The 12,883-nt window shown below is 38.9% G+C and overlaps 1 protein-coding gene across 1 annotated transcript in view; it reads right to left on the bottom strand.

The window, feature by feature from the left end:
* The window catches only part of ANKRD50 (ankyrin repeat domain containing 50), a 121,784-nt gene that overhangs the window by 62,774 nt on the left and 46,127 nt on the right, over positions 1–12,883 (bottom strand). The window contains exon 1 of the mRNA XM_080373768.1: positions 1–12,883. This exon is cut by the window's left edge and continues 17,910 nt beyond it; it is cut by the window's right edge and continues 46,127 nt beyond it. The gene's annotated coding sequence lies outside the window, so the exon portion shown is untranslated.

Genomic DNA, 12,883 nt, shown 5'->3' on the forward strand with positions numbered 1-12,883 from the left:
AAGTGATGAATTAGGGACAGGCAGATGTATATACATACATGAAGATTGCCTGATTGCATGAGACATGCTTGTCTAACAAAGCCTCATTAGGAAGGTGGTACACGCTTTCCCTAAATATAGTTACTCCTTTCAAGGCAAGCAGCAAAACATACTCCCTAGTTCCAATGTAAATAATGTATCTGAAGCTAAGGCTAAAGCGGCATGTAATTACATATCAAACAACCATCCGGAGACACCTAATCTACAGCCATGGATAGGAGACCAATAGAAGCATTTAAAAGAGCACAAATTTAAGAATTGCTTCATTTTCTCCATTTGAAAATTAAAACATAACTCATTTGCTTTGAAATATTTTTTTTAATGTGCCTCACTGTCTTGTCAAGGATTCCTAAGATAAATGTCCTTAGATCTTTACATTTCCAAGACTTGAAGATCATACTTAAAACTTTTGATTACTTTTTCCCCTGAAGAACTGAATCCAGTTGTTACTGTGTAGCATGTGATTTAAGCCTCTATTATAACTATTAGAATAATAGAATCATTTAGGTTGGAAGGACCTGTAAGATCATCAAGTCCAACCGTTAACCCAGCACTGCCAAGCCCACCACTACACAGTGACCCTAAGCACCACATCTATGCATTTTTTAAACACTTCCAGGGATGGTGGTTCCACCACCTCCCTGGGCAGCCTGGTCCAATGCTTGACAACCCTTTCAGTGAAGAAGTTTTTCCTAATATCCAACATAAACCTCTCCTGTACAACTTAAGGCCATTTCCTCTTGTCCTGCTGCTTGTTATCTGGGAGAAATTAGATTTCTAACACCATTATTAGACATGCCAGCTTTTTTTGAAATAGTAACTAAACTTTAATTCTAATAAGTGCATCATATAGTGACATTATGTGAAATACAATGGTAAAATGAGCTTGCTAAATCATTTTAGGTGTTAGCTGTCATGTCAGGCTTTACTAGTACAGTTATACCCAGGTTTTTGAGGGGTAAAGGATGGGTAAAGACCACTTTCTGCCAAGGAAAAGCCCTTTCTTCCTCAGGAAAAGCCCTGTAAAGCTAAATAAGTAGGAATTCATAGAAATAGTTACTTTTCTGCCTTGACCCTTTATATAACATGGGACACAGTATTTCAGGCAGAATATTTGACATAAATTTTGTTACATTTAACTGAATAATTTTTAAAGAAATCTTTTATTCCCATTTATTTTAGTGCCTACAATTACCATTGCAGATAGCCTGGATTTCATGAATTTACATGCAGGGACAAATGATTTAATGCTACTCTATGATGAAAATCCCTTTTCCAGGATGAAAAGAATCCCCAGGGAATGAAGTAAAATTCCCTTCCTTCTTTCCATTTATCCTGCCTTGTTCCTGCGGCAATATAAAGTTTCACTTTCCAAAAGTATGTCTGAGAATACCTATGATCACATAAGAAATGAATTAAGATTACATGCTCATATATGCTTTAGGAATTATGTATTTCCAGTACTTGAGGTCTTTTATATCTTCCTAGGGCATACTGGAAAGCTCACTGGAAAAGTAATCTAGAAAAAGTGTTTTGAGGTTCTAAAAAACCCAGAAATCTTATCAGAACAGATTTTCTTCTCTATTGACAGACAAAAGACTTGAAGATGACAAAGGCACTTAAAATCTGATTCTAATAATCTTTCTGGCAATAAATTGTGTTATATTCTACAGGTGTTCCCATTGATGTGAAATATTATACACTCAGTGTAAGAACAGGTTACTAGGCCTTACCCCTACCTGAAATTTAGAGTAACAAAAGATGATATTAAATATGAGAATTTGAAGACTTACAACAGAATGCAAGTTTATCAGTTTTACTTTTTCACTAGCATCATAAGTAATTAGTATAACAGATTTTCAGATGTACCTTTCTGAATGGTTTCCAACTTTAGAGATTATACTGAATGGCTCATATGAAAGGACCAAATTAAAAATCTATTACAATATACTTCTCATTTTTTGTTAGCCTGTGTCAAAAAATATTGTTCAAGTTCTAAACCTGGAACTTTAAAAAAGTGTTTGTAATATAAGTTGGAATTTTGCCGCAGGTCATAAATTAAGAGCCACAGAGTGTTTCAGACAGCGTTGCAGTAATTTGTAGGAGCATATTAAAAGCAATGAAGACACCCAAATGATTCTTTTTAAACAGTAAAAAGGGAAGTTACAAAATGTAAATTAAAATATTTCTGGAAAGATTGAAATTGTTTGCATTTCTGCATCCTATTGAGAAACTGCATGACAAACCGCATTCTCAATCCATTTTCAAATAATCACTGGAAGGGTTAACTCATGAAAGTCATATCCTGTGGATGATGTAAACCAGATGCAGGTGTGCTACTGACTTATTTCAAAAGAGGAATTGAAGGTTTGTATCATCTAAAGTTTTCCAAAATGTAGAATTTAAAAGATATGAGTGAATCCAAAGCGGGACCAGTAGAATTTCTTCTGCTTGTTAATTACCTGCTTGCTCTGGAGTTTCTGCGAGTCCCATTAGACACTTTTTTAAACTTCTAGGCTACCAAATGCTCCTGCAAATGTGGTCTTTCATTTTCAGCAATGCCTGGCTGAAATACGAGTGATTAGACTCTTTTTAAGTGAACATTTGCTCTTTAACAAAATTACAGTATTCAGAAGACAGGAGGTATTCCCCGCTGTGAAATTGCTACCTTTTGATTAAAAAAAATGCTGATGTATCTGAAAAAAAACCCACCACATGAATAGTCACATTGCTTTTTCCAAAGTCCTATCTGACAGGTTGAAGGCAACTGATTATGTGTCATATGGCATTACTTCTGATTCTCTGGATGCCTGAATCCATCCTGTGAAATCAGGAAACTTGCAAGAATTCCTTTAATTACAGCTCAGAGGAAAGCAGGAGGCATGTTGTGCTCCTTCTCTGACCATACTGGCAGGGCTGTGGCAGAAGCGAGGGGAGTACACAAGCAGGAGGCAAAGCGCTCCTTTGTACCTCTCTCACGCACCATCAGACCTTGGGAAGGATGAGCCCTTGGGTTGCTGTAGCTCTGTGTGCATAAACAAGAGTCAGCCCTTCCCTGGCAGTCACCAAAAGCAGCAGGTCATCTCTTTCCTAGTAGAAATATGCTAGGCAGGGAGAGATGCAATTAGCTGAAGGCAGGCTGGTTTGGTGGGTCCTCCAGGTTCAGATAGCTGAGATAAGTGTATCTCTGCTCATTCCCCACTCTCCTGCTGTAGCCTCCCCCAGCCCGTAGTTTCCCCCTGCGCTGGCTGCCTTGCAGCATTCTTTTTGGTGATGTCCTGATGCAGAGGAGTGGCACTCAGCAGCATTTGGGTGGCTGGGTGCTGGTGGGAGCCAAGCTGGCTCCATATCTCACCTACATCGCAGGAGCCACCAGCCACTACTGTGTTGGCTTCCAGCTTCCTTTGATTCTGTTACCTCAAATTCAAATTAGAAGCAGCTTTCCATATGTTGACATACCATGCAGGGAGTGAGATCTTCCAGGGGAAGGACTGGTGGCAAAGACAAAGTGCAAAGCATACTATTTAAAACATGTGAGGAATGAAGTAATAAGGGCTATTCCTCCCACTCCTCACAGGCTTTCATCAGAACTGCAGCCAGCTGAAGGCATTGATCTTAGGCTGCAGTCTTTTTGGAAGGTAGTCCAAAGAGCAGGGAATTCATTTAAAGAGGCATTAAAGCCTGTTTCAAACCTCAGCACTCTCCAGTCCAAGCACTTTTACTTTTTTTTGGCAGACTTTGCTTCCTAGAGCCACACAATCGAAACAAGCCCACAGATTTCCCCCCATGAATGCAGAGGGAGACACTCGTTACAGGTGTTACCATGTAGTTTTACCGTCTATTGAAATAATAATTTACCACAGGTGTGGGTGTACAAGGAAGTGGGTAAAATTGACATCCACTGGTTAACCTCTTAATGAACGAGGAAAGGGCCAGGGCATGACTGGTGGGAATGCGCTATTTTGCCCTTTGTCTTACTAGAAAATTCAGGTCAGTGACCACCTATCATTTGGCACCATGCTTTAACATCTACAGCAACGAATACAGAAGCTTTCAAAGTCCTGTTGTAAGTATCAAGCATCCCCTATATGCCTTTTAGTCTATCTGACATGATCATAGAATGGTTTGTGTTGGAAGGGACCTTAAAAAGCATCTAGTTCCAGCGCCACTGCCACAGGTGGGGACACCTTCCACTCCACTGGGTTGCCTCAAGCCCCATCCAACCTGGTCTTGAACACTTCCAGGGATGGGGCATCCACAGCTTCTCTGGGCACACTGTTCCTTTGTCTCACCACCTTCACAGTAAAAAAATTCTTCCCGGTAGATCTAAATATACCCTTTTTCAGTTTAAAATTGTTACCCCTCATCCCATCACTACAATCCCTGATAGAATCCCTCCCCATCTTTCCTGTAAGCCCCATTTAAGTACTGGAAGGCTGCAATAAGATTTTCCCCACCATCTTCTCCAGGCTAAGCCACCCCAACTCTCCCAGCCTGTGCTCAAATGGGAGGTGCTGCAGCCTCTTCGACATCTTTGTGGTAGTCTTCTGGACCCACCCCAACACTCCCATGATGTCTGACCAGCTACTTTTCATTTATCTACTTTCAACAGGACAAACACTGCAAAGATAGTTAAATGGGTACATTCACATGAATAAGAACGTACCGCAACAAGACTGCCGCAGCAGTAAATATGCAACGTAGCCGTAAAGACTCCAAAGCTCTTGCATCACACACCCCTCCCGCCCTCACACACAACACTGAGTCTCTCCACTGCATGAAAGAGTTCACCCACTGTTTACAAGAATATCATCCCAAAATTTTATGAGTTCCAGGTTTAATACTCATGTTTTAAAAGCCACAAAATCTCCCATGGCTCCTTTTCAGAACACGTTCCTGATGATGTCCCATTGATAGTGTTTTGTGTTAGTAACATCTTGAAAGAAAACAATATTTGCAATACACTTTCTGCATGCTTTTGTACTAATCAACTATCGGCATTCACAATCTAGATGTTTTATCTCTCAAATTCTTGTATCATGTCTTATGATTTATTTGGATAAGCAGATGATGACATTCACCTCTGAATCTTTGTTTTTACTATGAGACCTAGCAAAGCCTTGTACCTACATAAAGATTTAAATAATTCTTAGTGTGATTCACCAGTTCATGACATCCATAGATCATTACTTCTTAAAGCAATTTATGGCAGTAAGATGATTTTATTCTACATTAGCAAATGCAAGTCAAAGGAAAACAAAACAAAATGCACACAGAATGAAAAAGCTCTTAAAGCCACATATTTTCCAGACAGAAGATTGGAAGATCTCCAGTAGATCTTGATTTAATTCAAGTACTGGAGACTGCACAACTTTTGTTGCTATTTTGCTTTTTCATACAAAGTAAAGCCTTCAGTTTGACCTTGGAAAAGAACATCTAAAGAGGCTTTTGTCCTTTAGAATACAAATAAACAAGGTTTTGTAAGTTGCGATTATTTTTCTCATTAGTCAGTCTTACATTTAAAAATAATCAACAAAGGTACAGCTTTGCCTTTGATGCTTTGGAGGGAGAAGACTAATGATATCAACAATAATTTGATCTTGTACTTGTCAACATTTGTCTTTATGTGGTTTGAATTTGCCTTCGGCACTCTTCAAGATGAGATCCAAAGAGTCACTACTAGGAGCTGTAGAATTCAAACAATGTATGGATTCCGGAATGCTCTTCCTCATGCCAGTAAATAAGTTATTTTTCCAAGGAAACAAATGGCCCGTGGTTCTTCACTTGGAAAATCTGTCAGGCTTCAAGTAGAAAAATTGAGCTGTAGGATTTATCCTCTTGAACATCAGGAAGGCTTTGCCCTGATGGGAGCTTGCTTATAAAGCCTTTTTTAAGGAGCCACCCTAATTTAGGAAGTCAGACATTAGTTCCTCAAAAAAGCTTCACAGAATTAGCTGAAATGATACTCTTCAAGCTAGAACTTTCTATGGTGTAAATAAAGCCATATTAAAAACATCCAGATACCCTAATTTACGTACCTTTAGCATTTATGATTCCTTCACCATCTAGTTAGCATCTAGTTTTACTATATCTTCAACTATCCTTCCTGAAAACCTTAGCTTGTGAAGTCTTGCAAGCCAGCCTCGTGCAGGCAGAAGAAACTTAAAGAGATACGGGGTGCTTCAGATGCATTGCCCCTCTAAGCCCGAAAGACCTCTCAGTATCACACTAGGATTGCATCAGGACCTAGCTTGCCCCTTGCTTTAAAAGAACAGCAGCTCTTGGATGCAGATGTGAAGTACTGCTGGTTCCCCTACCAGTTCTTAATTGCTGGGACTTACCCACATAAGGGACAGCAATGGCAGCAAGTTCCTTGTGTCCTGAGGGAGCTGAGAGGAAACAGTGCACCACCCTCACACCTGGAGAGCAAGCCCAGGAGCTTCCAGAGCAACAATTTGGGAGGAGCCCTAGGAGCAGGCACCCCTGTAGTACTGCTCAAGCCAGGGCTGGGGCTGGGGCTAGGGCTGGGCTGAAATACCCCCAGGGGCAGGGGCTGGTGGAGGTCCCAGGTGGGGCTGCTTGGGCAATTAAGGCCTGTTAGTGACCTCAGGTCACTAGCACTTGGTGCCAAAGCTTCATAGGATGAGGAAGGTGGTCTTTTATTTATATGAACTGTACAAACTCCTTGAAGTGGTGTGTTCTAATTTTAAGTTTTGGACTGTTCTTCACAGTGCTGTGGTCTTTGCTGTGTCCTGCGGGTCTGCTCTGGCCCATCCCGGAGGCAATCACAAGAACTAGACCATATTTCCACCGAGTTGCTTATCAGCCAGAAGTGCATAGAAGCTGTAGGAAGGAGGGTAAAACACAAACTGTGCCTGTAACGTGAATTTGGTGTCTCAGCCCTTGTTCTGCTAGAGAAGCAGTGGCTCACCAAGGCTCCAAGGCCTGTGTTCATTTTTGCCCCTTCTGAAATATTCTGGACATTTCTGACCGTTCTTTTCTGGAGAGTGCCTTGACCCATAGACAGCAAAGCCGCTGCACAGTCTTGAGAGGTGTAAGGCAGTTCAAAGTGGACGATACTACTTTATTTATTGTTATCCATTTATTTATGGTTAGTATTCAGGAAAACCTCTTCGTGCTCCCACGGATTAAGTAGAGGCATTCTTTGCTTTTGGCAAAATGTGTAAGGAAATTCCCTTCCAAACTTTCCACAGGTCTAAGTATCCCTCTTAAAACTGTCAGTAATTGATTTTTATTGCACAGCAGAAATGCTCTTAATCTCCTTCTATTTACTGCATTGTAATTAAACTTTGTGAAAGACCCAAAAAATGGCAAATATAAACAGCTTAAATTTAAATGGAATAAATGATGCATGCATTCATACAAAAAAATCTACACTGCTGAATTCTCTGAAACAAGATGCTTACTGTCTCTATAATCTTTGGAGGATTTTGCTTCTTGTTTTGGTAGTGACTGTTTATGTAGCAATGTTAACTGAGACTTGATCATTCTTCTGATTTTAATTACTCTTGACATATTTTGTTTAAAATTCCACACTGCTGTTGTAAGACAGTTTTACTGCAGACACTGCTTAGTGATATTTTTCCCTGGTGGAAACATCACAGTTAGGGGTCTATTAAGGTCAAATATTTCCTGCTGCAGTTCTGGAAGTTCAGGAACTTCCCACCACATTTATTAGTGTTTTGTTTTCAGATAGACTTCCTACAGAAAAAAATACAGACCTTAAAAATTAACTCATCATACGTTGTCAAACAAAACTTAAGGAATAGTTTAATGAAGAAAATTGGCAGCTTTGTTCTACTTTTCTTACTTGTTAGCAGAATGCGTAATCTTTTTTAGATCAATTTATTTCTGTACCAGAGTTGCCTTTCCAGCTTCAGAGGACATAGAATAACATGATGTGCAGCCAGAAAGGGTGATCTGAATTATTTAATTAAGTATCATATTACAAATAACCCCATCATGTATCTTCCATCCACTTCAATGCGGTGAGGTGTATTTGCATGCAGCTGCAAGAGTGCACAGAGGGACAGTTTTGTGTAGGTTCTGCAATATGAAATCTTTCAAGTTTCTCAGTATTTTCAACAGTCTTAAGGGCACCTGGGACTATTCACTTCATCTCAAGGTCCTTTGAGGATACTTGACTGCATTTATAATACAGAAAGAACTTTTACTTTTGTTGAAGGAGCTCGTTGCTTCTGCTTTCCAAAGCAAATCTATTTTCATTTCACTGGACATTCTGCATTAAAAATATATATATATATATATATCTCACAGCAGCCTTGGAAGGCATTACCATAGCACCCTGCCAATGTCCTTAGTGATTTGGTTCAGTTTACTTTTCCCATACAAAACATGAAAAGTAGAGTCAAAAGAAATACAGCGGCTTTTAAGTGCTGCGTGTCTACAGTGTTCTATTTTATTTATTCAGATGCATATGTGTACTGTTCATTGATGGTAAGATCTCAAATGAACAATAGAATAGACTGAAGATGGCTCATTCACTGTAAGAAGTGTTGAAAAATATTATTGTATTTCTGCCGTATGCAGGTTACAGGTGTGGTTGGTTTTTTTTTACAAATTTTATAATTTTTTACATATTACCTAATTTGTGCAAAATGTTTGATGTGATCATGTTGGATTTACTTTATTGGTGTCTAATTTTCTTAGTATTGTCTTTCTTCTTATGGTTTGGTGAAGAGGCTCACTAGCATGCCACTTCATGCATAAACTTTTTTTCCATGAACTTTTCTCTGGACAAAATATTAGTTAAGTGGATAAAGTTATGATTACCAGAAAAGTAATTTTTATTACTAATAAATAATGTCAATAAATTCTTTATAATTCACCAAGTAATCTTGAACAGTTTGGGGTGGTTTTTTAAGCTTTTCCAAGTAAATGTTCATGGTCTTCATATATAAGATATTTAACAAGCCTTGGTTTTGGCTGGATAAATACATCTACTCTTATTCTGGTCAAAAAGTAAGTTCAAAGTGCTTTTCCTTCTGTTTAGTTTTGGGAAGCAGGAATGGTGCCCCAGCAGAAAGAACTTATAACTTCGCCTTTTACATTATCTGTCTTTTACCCACAAATATGTGCTAGCTAAAATCACTATTCACTGAAAATATTTGTGCCAGTGAGCTCACATCAGTGTTGTTTCCTGGGGAGTTCATAGACTGAATGGAAGAAATCTTGTTTTGATCCTCTTCTGTCTTTCTTCGTTAGGAACGTTGTAAAATAGTCTAGCGATGTAAACAGACTTTCTACTATCGTGTCCTAAAGCCTAGTTAAGTCAGTAGGAGCCTTTCTATGGATTTCAATGGGTTTGGGATCAGGCTACAGTAGAGAAACCTCTGGCAGACTGAGGATTATTTCTTCCTTGTTTATTTTTTATACCATGTGGCATAACCCTCTGGGCTACACTACAAGAGAAAATAGAAAGAATAATACATGTTTGCATCTACCATCTAAACTACCTTTGTAACTTAAAATTTGTTTACTGTGAAATTGTGCAGAATGCAAGTAGCTTTCCTTCTGCAGACCATAACAACAGTGTCTAATCCTACTGCTGCATCATGAATTTGGTTTAAATATTAATTTATTGAACAAAGGATGTTCAGAATCGAGTGGTTTTTCCACTGTTAATTTTAGGCACAAGACCACTCGGAGCCAAGTGCAGGATAAGAGCATCTACATTTCAAGTTCACTTGTTTTGGAAATGGAAAACACCTAACTTTCTCAGCCTCACTCCTTAACAAATACTGCAGTATTTGAACTGAAGATTGAAGGGTGTAAAGTCCCAGCTCTTCACTGTAAATGGTAACTGAAAAAAAGTAAATGTTAATTGTTTAAAGACTTATGTACGCTACTGTGCTACGTTTTAGGATTAAACAGCTAGCTGTTTACCTTTAAAAAATCATATATGTACGTTTGTCAGAGAATAAAGAAAAGCAACTAAACACATTATTTTTAGAGCTTATTTTGACTTTTCCATGGTTTTTTTCTTTAATGTGCACGCAAGTGTGTCTGGAATGTTATATTGCTTTGGCAGGTAGTTTTACAAGTAGCTAACAGGGTATGCTTTTCAGTATTGTTCCATATTTATATACTGTCTGCCATCCCAAAAGATCCCAGACCTGTTTTGCAAACAGCAAAATTGAACTGCAGCTGCCCTGGTATAAAATTGGCAGACAAAAAGCACAAAGTGTAATGCACAGCTGAGAAGGGAAATCACAATTTAATGCCATTTAGAAAAATGCAGAGTCTTATACAATGTTCTGCTGGACTGGGGACATTCTGCTGGTGGCCAAAAGACAGCACGCCCAGCTGCCAGCTCCAGTCTTAGGTTATTTAATAAAATGCTTAACTAGTCTTTAAAGCAGGTCTGAAGATCCACTGGGGGGTGGTGACGGGGAGCCTTGCTGCGGAGAGGTGTTGGGTTACCAGGCCCTGGTTCAGAACACACAGTGAGATGCCAAAGTCTCTGTATAACAACGTACGGTGAGTCCTGCATGGGATGCTAGACAGCCTCTGCATTGCACGGACTGCACCTTCAGTCAGTTTGATGTAAAATGCTGGACAGGAGCATAGCTAAAGCCTCCCCTCTCTCCTCACCTTGTGTATTTACCCGTACCTCTTACTTACATGCCTTTGGGAGTTTGAGTTAAGAATCTTCGCCTCTGGAATCACCTCTCTGGGCTCTGGGAACTCACTGTTTTCTTTGGAAATGCTATGGTGAGGTGGGATCCACCTCCCACCCTGCAGAAGAGGGCCGTGGTCACTGAGATACAGCTTGAAGTGTCCTACAGACAGTGGAGAACATTATTCTTCAGCTTAGAGGTAGAAGAAAATAGCTTGAGGTCCGTGGGGCAGAAGATGAGGGGAACCATGGCTGAAGGTACACATCTGGAGGAGGGAGAGGCTGGAGTCTGGTGTCTGCTTCCCAGATGTTTTTTATGCCTTTTAAATTAAAAAATGGAAAGCACCCAACTATAGGGATTCATATTTGTGGATAGATCGACAGATAGATCGTATCTCATAGATTTTTCATTCTTACAGTCTGTCACTGAGAATTATATTTTTTCCCCTGTACCTTCATCCACTTGAAAGGCAAGTCCCTTGGCCAAGCCAGTCATTTAGGATCTGTCTAAAGCTGTTTGAGCTCCCTCAGTAAAGAGAAAATGTCCAGGAGAGATGCATTTCACTTAGCTTAGGCAATTATCTTCGGATGGGAAAAAAATCCTATGGAGGCACTTCTCTGCATGCTCTTCTGTTGGCTCTGAGAAGGAGCCTGGAAAGCGAGATGTCTGTCAGGACCCCTGCGCCAGCTGATGGGTCCCCTCTCTGGAGAACAGTGGAATCTCAGCTATTTCTCTGCACTTCCTTTTCACAAGTTGGTGGGTTGGGTATTTTTTTGTTGTTTTGGTTGGTTGTTTTTTTTTAATTTTTCTGCCTTTCGGGACGTATTTCAAAGGGATTTCCTAGCAGCGTGACATCTTTGTGGAATGCATGGTGATCTTCGATGGTTTCCTTCTACATTCAGAAGAGCTGGTGTATCTCAGCTTGATTTGACACTAGGCCTAGATAATAATATTCTCTATAAAATTCTGTTTTCCTGTGGCTCATTTGTCTGTTCACATTTGGGTAAGCACATTTTATTTTCAGGTGAGGTTATGCAAAAAATATTGTGATGAGAAATGCAACTTAGAAACAAAGCCTTCACACCAGCGACGCTACCCATTAGAAGTCCACTTTGAATCTTATTTTTCCTAAGTATACTCAGGTGATTTGAATAATTAAAAAGCTTAGCATAACTCGAACTTCTACGTACAAAAAGTCTTGAGGAAATTCAATCAATCCCATTGGTGAACAGAAACAATATTTTATAAGTGACTTCACCCATCTTATGGTAAAAATTATAATTTTGAGTAAATATAGTAACCCATTATTCAGAAAGTTAAAACCCATCCTTTGGATATTCATTGGTAATATTAGAATCATAGCTTTTTGCAGAAACAAAAAGGTTAATTTTGTCAGGCACTTATAATTGGACAATAGGGTTAGGTTTAAAAAGCTACATCTATGTGCTCTGTTAGATATATTTATTGTTATGTGTAAGCTACTTACTGACTGCAACATTTGGCTATACATTAAACATAGCACTCCACAGCCAATGTGTTTCTAATGCCTTGGAAAAATCTTCTAAAACAAGGCAGTTGCTAAAACTGAAAAAAGAGAAATCAGTTCTCCCACCAACAAATCAATTATACTGTAACTGTAAGTTTTTACAATGAAAAAAAATATCTCAATTACAAAAGAGAGATTAATATAATAATAATATGGACTGCAATACTAAGAGATTTCCATTTGCTTATGTAATTACAATACTTATGCTTACATATTTTAATTTAAGAATGCAAAATTCTCAGAGACAAGATCAGAGGACAATTTAGTGATCATTTAGCTAGTTCCTAAAAAAAATATGCTGGATACACAGCTATCAGTAGATAATTGTAAGGGACTAATTAGTATGCATTTAAACAGAAGTCACAATAGCATCCTCAATTAAAGCATTTTATGACTTCTGAAATCACAGTAACAATTCAGAAAACCCAGAAATTTAAGCTGATTTGCTATAACAAGAAATAATAGACTGAAACTGGAATAATAATGAGTCACAGCAGGTAGTAAGAAAAGCTTACCAATACTAAAGTTTTGGAAGCACTGAAATAGGTCACCTGGGCAGGTTTATAGTCCTCATCACTGAATGTCTTGAAGAAGAGGTTGGATGAACATCTAATGTAATAGATATGAAGCTAATGGG

The sequence above is a fragment of the Falco punctatus genome, assembly GCF_963210335.1.
Source record: "Falco punctatus genome assembly, chromosome: 1".
In the NCBI taxonomy this organism is placed as follows: Eukaryota; Metazoa; Chordata; class Aves; order Falconiformes; family Falconidae; genus Falco; species Falco punctatus.